Source organism: Struthio camelus, chromosome 24 (assembly GCF_040807025.1).
Source record: "Struthio camelus isolate bStrCam1 chromosome 24, bStrCam1.hap1, whole genome shotgun sequence".
Lineage (NCBI taxonomy): Eukaryota > Metazoa > Chordata > Aves > Struthioniformes > Struthionidae > Struthio > Struthio camelus.
In genome coordinates this window covers 8,822,299-8,837,734 of record NC_090965.1, presented here as the reverse complement: position 1 = coordinate 8,837,734, position 15,436 = coordinate 8,822,299, and the positions used below count along the sequence as shown (strand labels likewise).

General features: G+C 43.7%; 1 protein-coding gene and 1 non-coding gene across 4 annotated transcripts in view; one reads left to right on the top strand and one right to left on the bottom strand.

The window, feature by feature from the left end:
* The window catches only part of LAMB3 (laminin subunit beta 3), a 79,404-nt gene that overhangs the window by 26,208 nt on the left and 37,760 nt on the right, over positions 1-15,436 (top strand). Inside the window, exon 1 of one of the 3 annotated variants that reach the window (XM_068918556.1) lies at positions 14,274-14,362. The exons of the other annotated variants lie outside the window; for them this stretch is intronic. The gene's annotated coding sequence lies outside the window, so the exon portion shown is untranslated. Of the gene's footprint in view, positions 1-14,273; positions 14,363-15,436 lie in introns of those variants that run through there. 3 annotated transcript variants of the gene reach the window in all.
* On the bottom strand, positions 5,461-6,701 carry LOC104142315 (uncharacterized). Its single transcript, XR_011136236.1, has 2 exons — positions 6,459-6,701; positions 5,461-6,083 (listed from the first exon to the last, which is right to left on the bottom strand). It is a non-coding gene; the product is annotated as an uncharacterized protein (transcript).

The following is a 15,436-nucleotide window of genomic DNA, read 5'->3' as shown; positions in this document are numbered from 1 at the left end:
GCAGTGGTTGTCTGTCTCTCAGGCTGACTGTGTCCCCTAAAGTTACCCAGGCATCACAGATCTTAAGAAATGTTGAGTGTATCGTCCTTCTCCTGGCAAAACCAACTGGCTAAAAATACTTTGCCTCCCCCATACATTGCAGTCCTACAACTGGCTGAGGAAGGCTGCTTTGGAGTAACTCTTCCATAGTAAAGTAGAGTTGCTGTGCAGTGCAGCCAGGCATGCACAGACCCCTCCACTATAATGAGCCAGAAAGAATTATTTAAAATACGTTTTTCTCAATTGCAGCTTTAAAATAAAGATGATTTTATTTAATAACATACTTGATAGGGCAGTGTGGCTGTCTCTGGCATTGCTCCTGCCAGAGATCCCCCACCCCTCATTTCTGCTTCATCCTCAACTTTCCCCCTTTGATAAGAAGCAGTTAACCTACATTTGGTCAGATAACACTGTTTCAGGAACCCTGCCATTTCCCAGTCTCTTTGCTTTAAACATCAGTCATGCTCGTGGAGTGGCCATTTCATTCTTTGGGTTGAAAAACTGAAATAATTAACCCTACTTCAGCTGTGATCTCATCTGCGTTGTGGGTAGGAAGAGAGGCTCTTCTAAGATACTGCTGGTTATTATGAGCATTAGGATATTGTAATAAAGCAGTAACTCTCAACCTTTGTGCACTGTCTGCATGTGTGTCGTGAAGGTAAAGTGCTCTGAGCAACGACATACTTTGCACTCCAGTCACCTCTGTGAAAAGTAGGACCTGAGGCAAATGAGTGGGTATCAAGCAAAACACTGTACTCACTGAGGGACTGAGCATTACCTATATGGAGTTTTTATTCAGAACTGTTTATTTTTGTCTGAGCCTTTGGAAAACAAAGGAAAAAAAACATTTAAATCAGCTGAGATACTGAACTCCACGTGAGGCAACATATTGTATGTTTGTTTTGGACATCGTTTAAACTTTTTATAAATGATATTTCATGAATATGCCATTTTAGTGTGTTCTGTGTTCAGATGAAGTGAGGGAAAGATTCTGCTGGCGTCTCCTGGTGGGAGATGCAGTGGCAACAGAGAAGCAGGCCAAAGGACCACACTTCACTGCGTGCTCCCTGCTGTGGATTTTCACTGTCTCCTGTTACCCTTCCAGGGCTTTGCTTCTCCTTACTCCCACTCACAGCTTTTTCTGGTTTTATTTTGCATCATGCAAATTAAGAACTTGTTTTCATCTTCAGGGTGGGTGGGGAGAGGAGAGCAGGAGGACAGCAGTTCAGAGGCATGGCCTGGCAGGTGAGATGGGGTAGATTGCAGCAGGGCCAGCCACAACCAAAGTGGGTCCAGTCAGAGCTGCGTTGTTGTGTTACTCCTAATAACAAACTTTACAGAGACATGGGGGAGCATAGCCAGGCAGCAGCAACTAACTGCTCTGAACTTAAGCAAACAAGCAAAGATTCATAATCTATGCACTGGCAGCAAGAAGAAGCTGTTACTCTGAGACAGTTTCATCTAAATTATGCTGGATGAAATCCCCCCTGCCGCAGGTCACTTCTGTATCACTTGTCTGCTTTAAACCCTATTTCTCAGAGGTGTGATGATTGGGTGCTGTACTAACTGCTCTGCACAGATAAAGCTGTTCATTTAGTGCAATCCACAGCTCACTTGAAAGGAATGAATACATGAAAGAAATTTGTTCTGACAGCAAATTGGCAGAGCAGCAAATAGCTGCTGGAGAGTCCCTCCCATCCATTGCAACAAGGCGCAGCATGGCAAGAGTATGTTGCACAGACAGGGAAGGGTTTTAGGCAAGTTTGTGCATGCAAGTCAAACTTGGGGATTCAAAAGCACTTGGCAGAAATTAAAATACCATTTGATTTTCCTCTTTAGTTTCTTTTCCATTCCATTATCAAACCTCTTTGCTAAATGCAGAAGATTTTTCTCTTTTTCTGCTTTTCTTTTCTTTATGATGTAGACAACAATACACTCTTTCTCATACCTAACTCTCCCAAAGTACTTTACCATGAGCACAGGTATAATTCCTTCTTTAAAGATAGGAATTTCCACATTATAAAGAGTGGCCCTCAATGATAATTGTGTTGGGCAGATGTGCATATCAACATGAACTGTTAAGCTATGACCAACTTTTGTCTTTTCGTGCCCTGATGCATGCAGCTTCATCCTGGCTCCTGAAAACAGTATGCAGGAAATACCTACATCCTGCAAATGCCATTGCTATTGCAGCTGCAATCCTGAAAAATACACTCTGAACTCCCAGTAGCAGTAGTAAATTTGGTTTGACTCAATGTTTCTGTTTGCTGCCAGTTTAACAAAAATATAGCAATGTTTAAGTTACTTTGAAACATTGGATTTATTTTTTCCTGTGTAACCAAATCAGAAATTGCTTCCTTGGTATTTTATTGTTGGTACTGTGACTGTGGTTGCTTTGAGTCTTGGCCACTAGCCATGTTCCCAGTGCCCTTGGTGTTGGATGGGGGAAGAGAGGAGGGAGAGGCTGATACGTTTATCTGGACCCCTAAATTTAGCTTAGCAGCTTTTGAAATATGCAGATTCCGAACCACAAATAGCAAGCAAGGACTTTCTAAAGACATTCAGCTCATGCCCTTGAAGTGCCTTGAAGGGCTTATGCCCTCCATGAAGTGAAGGAGGATTTTTGCATTTTAGGTAGCATTCAGTTCTGTCATCTTATAAAGGCCTGGACGTGATTATAAGGCCCCAGGTGGTAATAAGATCTTTGAAGAGGTGCTGAAGGATGGCTAGAGGCAAATACACACAAGGCCTCATGCCAGCTGCCATTTTCCTGAGGATGTAACGCACCAGGGAACTTTCAGTTTTACAGGTTAGAGTAAACTGAATTCAGATAAGTCATGAAAGAAACAGAATAATAGAAATCAAACCCTCATGACATCCAGTGATGTAACTCACGCCTTGGGCTATGTGTAGTTTTAGTACTTTAACCTAACCCAGTCGAAATGTTCTACATGTTTCCACACTCTAGTTTGCCTGAGAAGTCCTTACTAGTACTGATTGTACATCTATTTATTTATTGCACCTGGTTGTTCGCTGGTATATCCCAATACTCAAAATTTCTCTTTGCAATTCACACATGGACCTTTGAAATGCATGTGCCATGCTCCATTGCCTCTCTGTGTGGACACAGTTTACTAATTGCATGTGATTACATTTGTGTAATTTGCACTGGCTGGGATTATCTGCAATTTCTCTCTGGTGTCAATAGTGAAATGGAGGTGTGAGGAGGGCTCTGAAGACAGGCCTGGGAAAAGCAGGCTAGTTGGGAATTCTTGCCATAGTTTAAGGAGAGAGAGGTTTGCTAAAGCCTTTTAACTTACTGCATTGGATGAGTGCTGTCATTCATTGTAGTTAACATGATGATAAATGAACATCCATTGACTTCATCACTGTATGATTTAAGTAAGACTTTACGTGGTCATTATGGTAAAATTGGGCATTAATGCATATCTAATTTGCCACTCTGCAGAAAGCTACTCTTATCTAAAATCAAATGCAAACTGTTGTGGAAACGGTAACGTGTCAGCTTGAGCTCTCAGGTTGAGCTTTGAGCTTACAGTACATCAGGAGGCAGAAGTGTGTGTCCTGGGAGGCATGATTTTACCAGGTTGGCTCTAGAATTGCTGGTACAGTTACAGTTATTTAGTTGTCTAATCCAGTTAGCTGTCCTTAGGAGCTATTTTGATTGTTCCACAAACCTCTTTGCTTTAAGCTTATAAACCCTGTGACCAGATAACTCTGTTGAAAGGAGGTGCAAGGCAGCAGGGCACCAGCATGATAGGAGAAGGCTATTTTACATGGTGCGAAGACAAAAGCAAGGCCCAAGCTTGGAAGGGGATGAGGCCATCCCTGACGGATTCATCTAGAGCTCCTGAATCTGTCCTGCTGGATTTCCCAGCTGTGACAGTCAAGAGCAGCTGTACCTCTTATTTTTCAAGTTTTCCCTCTCTCATAAAACAGGTTAAGAGACCTGTAACTTGTAAAGAAGGGCTAATATTGGGAACTAATGCATGAATGACAGAGTTTGCAGCTGCCTCGGACAAAGACGTGATTCTCACCTGAGTTAAATCAATTTATCGTCTGTTTAGCTCTGCTTGCCACACTAGCGATGCTTCTGAATTATGGTAACGTGGAAGAACTTAAACCTGGGTGGTATTTTCATGTATTCATATAATTATAGATATTTAAGTACCTGGTTTATCTATGCAAGAAGTATACCACGAGGAATAACAGATTAGCTTTCCCTGTACCTGAGTCCATGCTACAAACATATAAAATGGTTCAAGTTGGAATTGTGGGGAACTAGTCAGCTGATTATTTTCTTCAGGCCTGAATGTTCCTCTTCTGTTTGCCATTGAAACTTCTGTTGATATCAGTGAGGCGTTGAATTGTTCCAGTCGTGCAAGAGACCAAAATGCTTGGTTGCAGCCTAAATGAAGTATTTCTCAAAAGCCATTTTTAATTGGACACCGTTCTTTTTCCTATAAAGAAAAGATATTTTACACTTTATTCAAAACTTGAAGATTTTTTGTGCAGACTCACTAGGATTCCTCCTCTACAATGTGCTGCTATTTTTTAACAAAAATAATTGTCAACACAATGAATTACATGGTTATGTATTTTGAAATGTAAGGGTGGACTTCAGCTAGGTTCTTAGATTCTGAGATTGTGGTCTTAAATTTATGCAGCTCTAGGAGGAGCAATGTATTCGACACTAGTTGATACCAGGCAGTGCTTTTTCATTTACCATAATCTCCTGCTGTGTGTAACAATTGTTTTGCTTTTAGCTACATATGGGCATATTGTTGGTACATCTTACCGTTTCTGTGCGAGATAGGAAGCATGCCCCTACCCTCTGGCTCTGCCTTTTGGGATGGATAAAGAGGGATATTTTTCCTTCAGAAGCAGGTAGTGGAGACTGTTTCTCTTCCCTCTATTTTATAGCGTGGTCGGGACCTTTTAGCTACAGTCACCTGAAGAGTTTGTTTAACCAACTTAAATAACACAGTAAGAATCTGTTGTGTTCAGGACTAAGCCCATGAATCATTTTGACAGAGGGAAAGTCCTGTAACAAGTTGAGCACTGCTATGTGGAGCAGTTCAGGACTGGACCTTCTGGGCTGTTTTTGCCCCCCTCCTGGCTTGCTAGGTCATTTCATCTGTCTGTCCTCCCCCTCCCCCATTTGGCCCATTTTGGTTTCAGATGGGAGCAGCTTCTGAAGTTAAGGAAACTCTAAAACTGCTAGTCCCAAAATAGCCCCCCCTGAGTGTCTCTGTTCTAGGGGCCGAGTTACAGCCCTCAGCTGTTTCACTAGGTCAAACCAGCTACTTGCTGAGAGGAGCCAAAGGCTTCTGCAAGAGAATCCTATTTGCAAATCTGTAAAAGGAGAAGAGTTTAAAATGAATTCAGCTAGAGTGTTGGTACCATATAAAATATTTATTGATTTTGCAAAATGTTGTAAATGCATCTGTAAGAAAAATAAGAAACCATGCTGTGCATCTTGCACATTTTTATACCAACAAAAGGTATTTTTTCCTACTGCTGCACAGCAGCAAATATAACCATTCACTACTTTCAAGTCTCACACTTGCAGTCTCCTTGTTCGGCCAGTCATTCACTCTTCTTGCTGGAACCACTACCTCCAGATACACCAGGACAGCAGTCTCTCTCTACTTGGTTGATCAGCAGATACCTCTCCAGATGCATGTCTTTTAGGAGGCATGCTGCCTGGTCACCAGGCTCCTTTGCATCATCGTTGGTTTCTTGCTCTTTTCCAAGATCAAATTCTCCTGTTTCTGTTTCATTTGCTCTTGTGTTGGGGCAACTTTCTTCTCTTCCTCCTCCTCTAGCCTCTCTTCAGAGGTAAAAGGACTGCACACTGTCTCTACCAGACCAATAACCACACCAAAGAAAGCCAGCACGCTGCCCAGCATATACAGCTTGACCATTTTCCTGTTGGGCTTCTGGCTGAGCATTTCTTTGGCAAAGGGGATCAGCTCATGCATGGTTTCCATCTTTTGCAGCAGATCTGGAAGATGTTAATCCTACAAAACGAGAGAGGGAGAGAGGTACATTAGTTATAATCTAGCTGCTTTTTCTTATAGCATGCGGAGTGCCCCACTCAGGCCAAGCCGCCTGCACTACACTCCCAGCCCTGCTGGAATTTAAGTAGGGAATTTAATTTTGGCTGAAAGCTTGCTCCAGCAAGATGCATTTGCCCCAGCTGTCTGGTGACAAGGCAGCTGTAGGAGAGGGACGCAGGCTACCGCAGTGTTCCCTCCACACAGCGGACCACGGGCTCCGGAGCGGAGGGACGCTAGCAGACGGGGAGGTCGGTCTGCCGGGGCCTCCAGTGCTTCCTAGCGCATCCCACCCGGTGCGTCCCAGCGCAACCCACCCCGCCGCTTGCACCTCCTTACCCAGCGCCGGGCGGCTGCTGCGGGCAGGGGTGGGGAGCGCTGCAGAGCTGGCGCTGCTCGCCTCGCCTAGCCTTGGCGCCTGCTGCCTGGCGGCGGCGGCCGCTGCCTTATATCGCCGGTGGGGCGGGCGGTGCCTGCGGCCGGGCGAGCGAGGGGGGGGCCAGGCATGCCCCGAGCACGCCGAGAGCACGGGCCGCCCCCTCCCCCCCCGCCCCTAGCGCCTTTGGCTCGCTGTTCACTCTACTAGCCAATAAATAAATAAATAACGATTATGATTATTCAATAAATAATGCCATTCCCCCCAAAACCTAATTAACCCCCCCAATGAACCCGAAGGCTCTTTCGTTGGAGTTACAATGCAGCTGCTGCTTCTGTAAGAAATAGGGTATTTTAATATGTTAGTGGGAACTTTATTGAGCTACTTCAGAACTTTAGTTGGGAGAGAGGGAAAAGACAGTAGTCCATATCTCAGCTCGTAAAACATCATAGTATCTGGATCAAGGGCTTTTCCTTATGCTTGTGCAATTTGTTGAATTCATCAAAATAGATATTTTAGTCTTTCTGTCCTTTCTTTCAGTAAAGAAAGAAGTAGTAAAAAAGGCATCGGTGAAGCAGAGCAAAGATATTACCCAGTGCATGATGTGAAGACTTTTGTTAAAGGTTTCTGCACTTGGCTTATAGCAAAGGGGGCATTAGCTAAATTACATGCAGTATGTGATAGCACCTCAGTTTGTCAGGGATAAAGAGATTAACTGGAAATTCCTAAATTAGTGAAAGCTACAGGGTACCTGCTAAGACTCTATTTTCATTTTTCCGGTATTTGCTGCTGAAACCCTGTGACACTCTGTAGTAAGTGTACTCCCCTTGTGATTTGTGTAAACTGAAGAAGAGTGTATTTCCTTTTTGGGGAAAAAAAAAAAGAACGTAGCTCTGTCACACTTCTTCCCTGGCTTGCTTCCAAAGAATATTTCATCAGTAGCATGCAGCAGATTGCACCATCTGCTTCCACTAACGCCAAGCTATTAACTATATCAGTGTACATATACTGCTTTGTCTGAAAGAGCCATATACATTTTGGGTGGCTGCTGACCTTAACACAGTTGCCTAAAGCCAGGAGAATTTGCTGGGATTTACAGCTTCTGATTTCACAGCAGAGGTTATGGAGTCTGGATAGACTTCTTATCCATATGGCAGGGATAATGGGAATCTCTGCCATGGCAATATATATGAATTACAACCTTCTCTGTGAACTGGTGCAGTAGTGGCGCTTTCAAGGAGCACGGGGAAAGCAGTTAAGCTCAGAGAGGGCCTTTATGAAAGGTGCTGTGAATGAGGCTGGTGGATCTTGAGGGCTGAGTCTCCTTGAGAGGTGCCACGTGTTAGCAACCTGGCGCAGGGCTTGGGCCGAGGGGTGAGCTGGCAGCCACTCCAGCAAATGGGAAATGATGGGAGGACTGATTCCCGAAACAGGGGAAAAGGCCAGCCTGTGCTAGCTCTATATAGTTCCTGCCCAGGAGAAACCTCTTATGTGAAATGAGTAATTTCTATGATGTCTCCACTTCCTGTTCCCGCAGCATAATGGGACACTGGTGACGTGGCCTGGATGTCTGTGGCGGCCTCACATTGGTTTAGCACAACTGAATAGTGAGGCTTGGTTTCATTTCTGAGTATGGGAGAAGAAGCAAGAACAGAGCTTTGAAAAATTGAGGAATTGTTCGAATTTGTATTATCCACATTACTTTTTTATTTTCTTGCAGGATTTAAACATCTTCCTTTCTGAAAAACTAGTCTAAGAGGTGATATTGCCAGGATTATGTCTTAAAATCACTGAACTGGCTCATGATTAAAACCAGCCTGAAGTCCTGCTTTTGTTGGGATCACAGTCCTAAGCTTTTGTTCCTATCCTGAAGGCGAGAAACTTGCTGTTAAACTGCCTTTTTCCTCTCTGCATACCTGGGCTCCAGGAGTTAAAGGCCTTGAGGAAATACCCTAAATGCTGCAACACTTGGTAACCATGTGAAAATAGGCAGTGTTGCTGTGGCAAACAAAAGGTCTGCTTTGCATATGAATGTATTGCTTAAATTTGGGTTTTATTCCTTGTTGAGCTCTTCACTGGGCATGGGAGTGGGTGAGTCACAGCGGGCTCCTCACATCCCGCACGTAGAAGGAGGCTGGAGCTTCCTTGCTGCAGCCTGCTCCTCCCTTCCCCACTGCCAGGGTGCGAGCACGTTGTGAACAGCAAGGGGAGGAGAGTGCTTTAAGAAAACGCTGCCAATGAACCAATGAAAGCTTTTTTTTTTTTAAAAAGTTTTGAACGCACTTAGGAAATTGTATTGCAAGACTGGCCGTAAAAGTTGCTAAAGACTTGTCTATCCCCCTTCACTGTCTGTCTATTTTAAAAATAAAAAATCCTTATCTTTACTGCCAACTTGGCAGCAAACGTTGCAGCCAATACTTATATTCAGGTTCCTTTTTTTGCCCTCTGCAGTGCTTTGAAAAATGAACATTGCAGAAAAGATAGCTGGAGGAGACGGCAATTAGACAGAGAAAGTTCAAGGTCGCTATAACTCTAACCAGAGATAGCTGCCGCCTGGCGTACCGAGGCTGCTGGCTCATCGTCATGTAACATAGACTCTCTTCTCCTCAGATGAGGATAGTGGTGATAGTATAAGCTGTTAGGCCCTGCACAAACACAGCACAGCACCGAGTCTGAGCAGTAGGTAATCCCAGAAGCAAAGGTCAGCGTAAAGTGTTTGTATCATGACATTTCGCCTGAAAATTTTTGAAGCTATATTTCTTTTCTTTGCCTTCTGAACCTTTTATGTGAAAACGTCTTTCTCCAGCTGAGAGCTACAAATTGTACCTCTTATTTTTTAAGTATAGATGGAGATGTCCATGTAATCACAAAATACTAAGAGCTTGAGCTTTAAGGAGAACACAGGGCTCAAGATAATATTGAGGGTTAACCAAACAGAGATGTTAATCATCTGTGGCAAATGCCTCCTATAGCATCACTCAGAAATTGTGTTGATTTAATTAAAATAGTTTTTAATTCAATTTTGTTCTGAACTGAAGTAAAAAAGTCTGTGCAGGCCCATTGTGTGGACATTTAAATTGGATGAAGAGTGGATAAAAGGATTAATGATTAACATTAAATTTGACTGATTTTAGGTGCTCATAATCTTATTTAAGGGAGTATGCACAATGAGGTTGTCAGGTTTAATTGCAACTTTGATTAAACCAGGCTTTATGGCTGGGAAAGTTGCATGAGTTTAACGTCATCTGAAAGAAGTGCTCTGCCTGAATTTGCAAAGTAGGGTAAGCACCTCAAGTTTAACCTAAATATTGCCAGCTGGTGGGAAGGCTGAGATGTGTAACCACTGACGGTGGCTTGAGGAGATGATGCCTATCAGCCTGGCTCTGTCGATGGATTTTGCATGCACTGAGCTTGGTCCTTGTCCAGCGTGGCTGTGGTCACGTGCACAGCACCTAAGCTGGGAGCTAAATTAAAAGCTGCTTTGAAATTACCATAGCAGGGATTTTGCAGGGAGGTAACAGCAAAGGTAGAGCTGTGCTGCCAGTGGAGATAACTTTGCCAGTGCTCATAGGGAATGAACACTCCCCGTTAAAGCACCACAGTTCCTGTATGTGGATGGGCCAGGGGAGATGTAGGAAGGCAGCGAGCGCAGGAGGGAGCCAAAGGCTGAGCTGAGCGCTTTGCACAGGAAATCACAGCCTGCTCCCGTGGAGCAATGGCCTGGGGAAGGTGTGCTGCTCTGTGGGAAAACTTGCGGGGTTCATGCAGGTGGTGGTGGGAGAGCGCGAGTGAGCTGAGAAAAATGATGCACTGAATGAAAAAGAGGCAGCGTTCATTTTTGACTCTGTAAAGAGGATGCAGAAGTGTCATCTCCTTTGGCCTTCAGCCCGAAGGAGTCTGTGAGCTGCCAAACTGGGAAGGTCTTTGCCCGAGCAAAGGGGACCTGTAGTTGGGAGAAACAAGGAATGCAACGAGGGCTGCATCCTCCCATCACCGAGCAGGTGGCATATGTCGCGTTTCAGAGGCATTTCTGGGGATTGCCCCAGCATGGCCCACTCACACCGGGAACATGTGTCGGCGCTACTGAACTCAAGTACCTGATTGCTCCCAGGAGAGGCTGGGAGAGTAGCAACTGCAGCACAAGCGCCAGCCTGCCCAGCCAGGGCCCCTCACCAGGAAACCTCCTGCAGCCTTTGGGACCAAGCGTGCATGAGCATCAGCCTGCTGTACAACTTGTCCCCTGAAACACTGAAATAAAATACTTACATGAAAAGCAATACAATCCTGAAAGTGTAGCAAGCCATATTAATAGCCTATCCCAATTAAGAATGAATCAAAAGATAATTTTAATTTCCTTCTCTTCTGCCATTTGGCAGTGCTTTCCACCCTTTTTTCTTCTTTCTATCTACTTTGCTCCACCTGCTACTCCATGGCAAGCAGTTAAGTGATGTAACAAAAGTCCAGAATAACAACCTCAGTTTTTCGTAGGTTTCCACGTCCAGGATAGTCGGCTCTCCAGTGATGGGAGTAGTGCCTTGCTCTGTTTGTATCCGGCACCGCAGTGCCCTCATCTTGGTAGACTGGTAACATTGAGCATTATCTGTTTTCCAGGACTCTGTTGCATTAGTGTGTTACCTAGCAATCAGACTGTGTGACTAGGTAGGACAGTGATGAATTTGTATATGAATTTTAGAAATAAAAGGAGTCACCTGCCATGAAGGTCAGAAACTGTTTGGTTCAGCTGTTGCTGGAGGGGCCCTGCCCAGCACTGGAGCAATCGCCCTGAAGACGGGGAGTGGAGCAATGACCACCTCCATCCCATGTCACCAGATGTCCACTGTGAAATGGTCCAGGAACAGCAGGTGAAGGTTTCTGGGTTTTGTGTACTGACAAGAGCATATAAATGAATTCAAGTTTTGTTTATAAAATGTGGTCATTGAAATGTTGGTATCGAATATAAAATAACTTTGATAGTACTGCATTTTTAGAGACTGTTAACAGTTGACAGGAGTTCAGAGGAGTTTTGGGTAAAAACTGCTGGAAAAATAGGAAAAGCAATTTTTTTCCTTTTTATTTTCTAAAGGAAAACTTCAGATCAAATAGAAAATGTGACTTTTCAGAATGTGAGTGTTACATTTTGTCCAGTTTCATCACTGAAATTTCAGAGAACTTCAGCAATGTGCAAAATAAGTCATTTATTCATTGGCTTGTACTTTGGACCTGTTTGCAACCAAGAATGCTGTTTCTCCTTTCCCATCTCTTGTTGCAATGGGATAGGCAAACACTGAATACTTTAGGAGCATGCTCCTGAGCACAGACCTGTGGTGAGGAAAGTGGCCTTTTGTAATCTTTGATTTGCTGATAAGAACTCTATGGCTGAGTAGAACAGCACCTGTTCAGGCTGTAGAAATATGACTGTGACACTGTAGGTGGTGACAGTGATGGCTGTCATCTTGCAGTAGGAGATTTAAGGGAGTTGCCACCAATATCTCATATTAGCTTGGCAGTTTCTGCTCAACTTAAGCGATGTCTTTAAAGCGTATCTGAGTTTCTAGCATAGATACAGAAAAGCCTTCCAACAGGTTGTGCGAGGCATGAAATGGAAACAAACAGAGCACAAGATTAATGGGAATTAGCAGTGGTGATGTGAAATAACCCAGGTGATTTGTGCTTGTGCTCTAATTGCATCCAGTTGCCTGTGGCATCCCTAAGAACAAAAGCTGACTTCTGAAGAGGAGGCTGTATGAAGTAACGGTGGCAGTAATTTGAGTGTTTAGTCACAGAAGGCCATCTAATATTACATCAGTTTCAGTGCAGCTTTGTATCTGGATGCTTCTAGCCATGACAGCTACCCTACTACAGGCCAGGCAAAATTTCTTATGTCTAAATATAACCTTCCGGCTTTTATTAAACCAGATGGACTTCATCAGCAAGGCAAGAGGGAAGATAAATGGGGAGGGACCATCGGTTAGCTTGTGAGCGCTTCTCGGAGGTCCATCACATACAATAGCAAGTGTTTTAGTGGGTATCTCGCCAGAAGGCTGGCCAGATTTTCTCAGACAAACAAAAATGGGGCATGCTGGCTCTCCACTTCTTTCCCCCGTGTTCTATATTCAGATGTTTTGTTTCATTTAATATTATTTACCTTGGAAGAAGATGTTCAAATGTAATTCACTCAGTGCTTTTGTGCAAGACCTAATTTTGAAGGTGGCCCTGCTCTGAGTAGGAGGTTGGGCTGGATGACCTCCAGAGGTCCCTTCCCACCTGAACTGTGCCATGGTTCTCTGATACTGCATTTTACAAAGTAGTGGGAAAGCTTGAGACAAAATATAGAAACAACCACTTCTGCCTGTTAGTGAAATTTCCCAAAATGTTGTATATTATTGTCTTCATATGTCTTGGTAGTTGTATTGATGAGGTGGAAAGATTTGCTTCATCTTCCACATGTCCCATCTGCGGACAAGGGTCAGGTGCTTTGGACTTTGTAATACATGAGTTCAGAGGTGAATGATTTGACCGCTCTTGCTGTGGAGTGGAAGTTAACTGTTAGCTTAATAGTTAGCAATGTCTAGAAAAAGCAAGAAAAGCTGAGATTTACCTGTACAGCTGTGCTCATCAGCTCCAGACTGAGGAGGCTGTATCTGAAGTCGTGAACAACCATGCAGGGTGGGGAAGGGGGATAACGACACACAGAGCGAGGATGGGGCAAAACACTTGCATTTTACCCAGGTAGGATCAAAAGCTGTCCACCACAAACCCCTTATTTCAGTTCCATCAGGTGAGGGAGGCACCAACTGGCAATTAGAAGCAGAAAATAATGTGACTTCCATTTCCGTCATTCACATCGTCAGAGAGAATATGTGTGTTAAAGTGAATTCTTAAAACACCCCATTATTTTAACCTTCTGCAATTGCTCTTTGCAGGTGGAAAGGCTGAGATGAGGTTCTCCCTCAAAGCAAGTTGCTACTCCAGCTGCATTGTTTGGGAGCGCTGGGAGGAAAAAAAAAAACCATCCCTTCTCCATCTGTACACCCTGAAAGTTCCATTTCCCAAATTCTCCAGACTGCAGCTGCAGTCTGCACATTTCCTTAATGGAATGTGTTCCCCTTTAGAGAGCAGAGACATGACAAAAATAAAGATGTTCCCAGTGGAATGCCTTCCACTGGGATCAAATCTTCCAGTGAAAAGCAGGCAAGCTTTCCAGGGCCTCCAATTCTGCCAGCTCTGCTGCCCCATGTGAGTGATGCCCGGAGGGCTGCTGTGCTGCAGGGAGATTAGCAGTCACAGACAGTCTAGCTCCATGCAGGGTTTTATGGTCCACTCCTTGCTCTAGAGTCCTGAATTGTGTTTGAACACATGAAATTCTGCCCCATGCCTGAAGGCGGAGGAAGGTGCAGTTTTTGAAAGACTGAGAAGAAATCGCATTCTTAAAAAAAAAATAAGAACAAGCCCCGCCAAAACAAATAACAAAAGAAAAAAACGTGACTTAAAGGTAAATATTGTCAGCAGCCTTTCCTTTAGCTCTAATCTGAATCTCCTAAAGGAGATCTCATCCTGCATTCTACGTTTAGGAATATAGTCTGTTTGTAGCCTTTGGGGTAGTTGATGTGCATGGGTCAGCTCCCTGCTGGCACATACTGCGCTTTTGCATGGGGCCAATTGCAGCCAATATGCAACACTTGCTGAGCTATTGCTTTCTGGGAGGGCAGATGGTTTCTGAGTGTTTCTGACCAAAGCAGTAAACAAGGAAGCCTCTTTTTGTTTATCTTCCAGCACCTGACCAGTGCCACAGAGGGACCGCAAGCATGGGCTGCAGCCCACGTAAGCTGAGTCAGTGAGGCATTGCCCTTTGGAACCAGTTCCCAGGGTAACTTGAATTTAAACCTAAACTAGGTCAACTCTTTTTCAGTTCAAAGTTTTATTTGCTTTCAAAGCAAGGAGTACAGTTTCGGGGAGATGTATTGGAATTTCATTAGAAATTCCTGAAACACTTTTAAAAGAAAACATGATTATTAGCAGAAACATCATTTTAACTAAAGTTTAACTAAGTTTTCTTTTCATCTGCATTTGCTGTAATGAAAAGGTAGTTTGCTGGTCAGTTTTTAATTAAAACGAGAAAAGACTCTGTGGAGAAAATGGCATTTTGTTACTGAAATCAGTAGAGATAGTTGTCAAAAAGTTGTCAAAAGACTGCATATCTCGTTCCTGAAAAAACCTTTCAAAGTTTCCTTCTTCCAGTGCAGCTTGAGCACTTCCAACTCCGTGTCTTCTACCTCCTTCTATGTTTTTGCCACAAAAATTTGCATGTGGTTTGCTAGATACCCATTGGTTATACCTGGCTTAATGATAGAGAATTTCTGGGTTTTTAATCCCAGCTCTGGGAAGGGAAGAGTTGGAGCAGAGGGGACAGATTCTGGACTCCTGCGTCTGTGCTCACCTGTGCTAGATCCTGCCTGGTGTCACTAAGCAAATCACCCCTCTGTCTTCTTTTTCCGTTTGTAAAAGCAGCTGCCTGTATAGGCAAGTGCACGTTGAGGACTTGTGTTTGAGGCATTTCTAATCCTTTACTGAAAAATGGAATAGCAGCATAAAGTATTGCTCTTATTTGATTTTGATATGCTCGAGCTATAAAATTATGCTCACTTACCTTTCTTTTTCTCATAACAGAGGTTTTAAGTTTCAAGAGATTAAGTGTTCTTGCATGTAGCGCTCTGCCTCTGATTTTCAGTTACATTTGTGTTCCTCTGAACTCAGGAGATAAATAAATTAAAAAGTAATTGAGCACAGTAATTCAAGACTGCTCAGTGCTAACTAACTAGTATCATACCTCAACAACTGTATCTACTGAATTTAGAAAGTATCCTTGAAGGAGCTCTTAAGGGAATAAAGACCTGAGTGCCTTTAATCCTAACAGCAAGTAAACGTCAAATCAGTCAGAGGA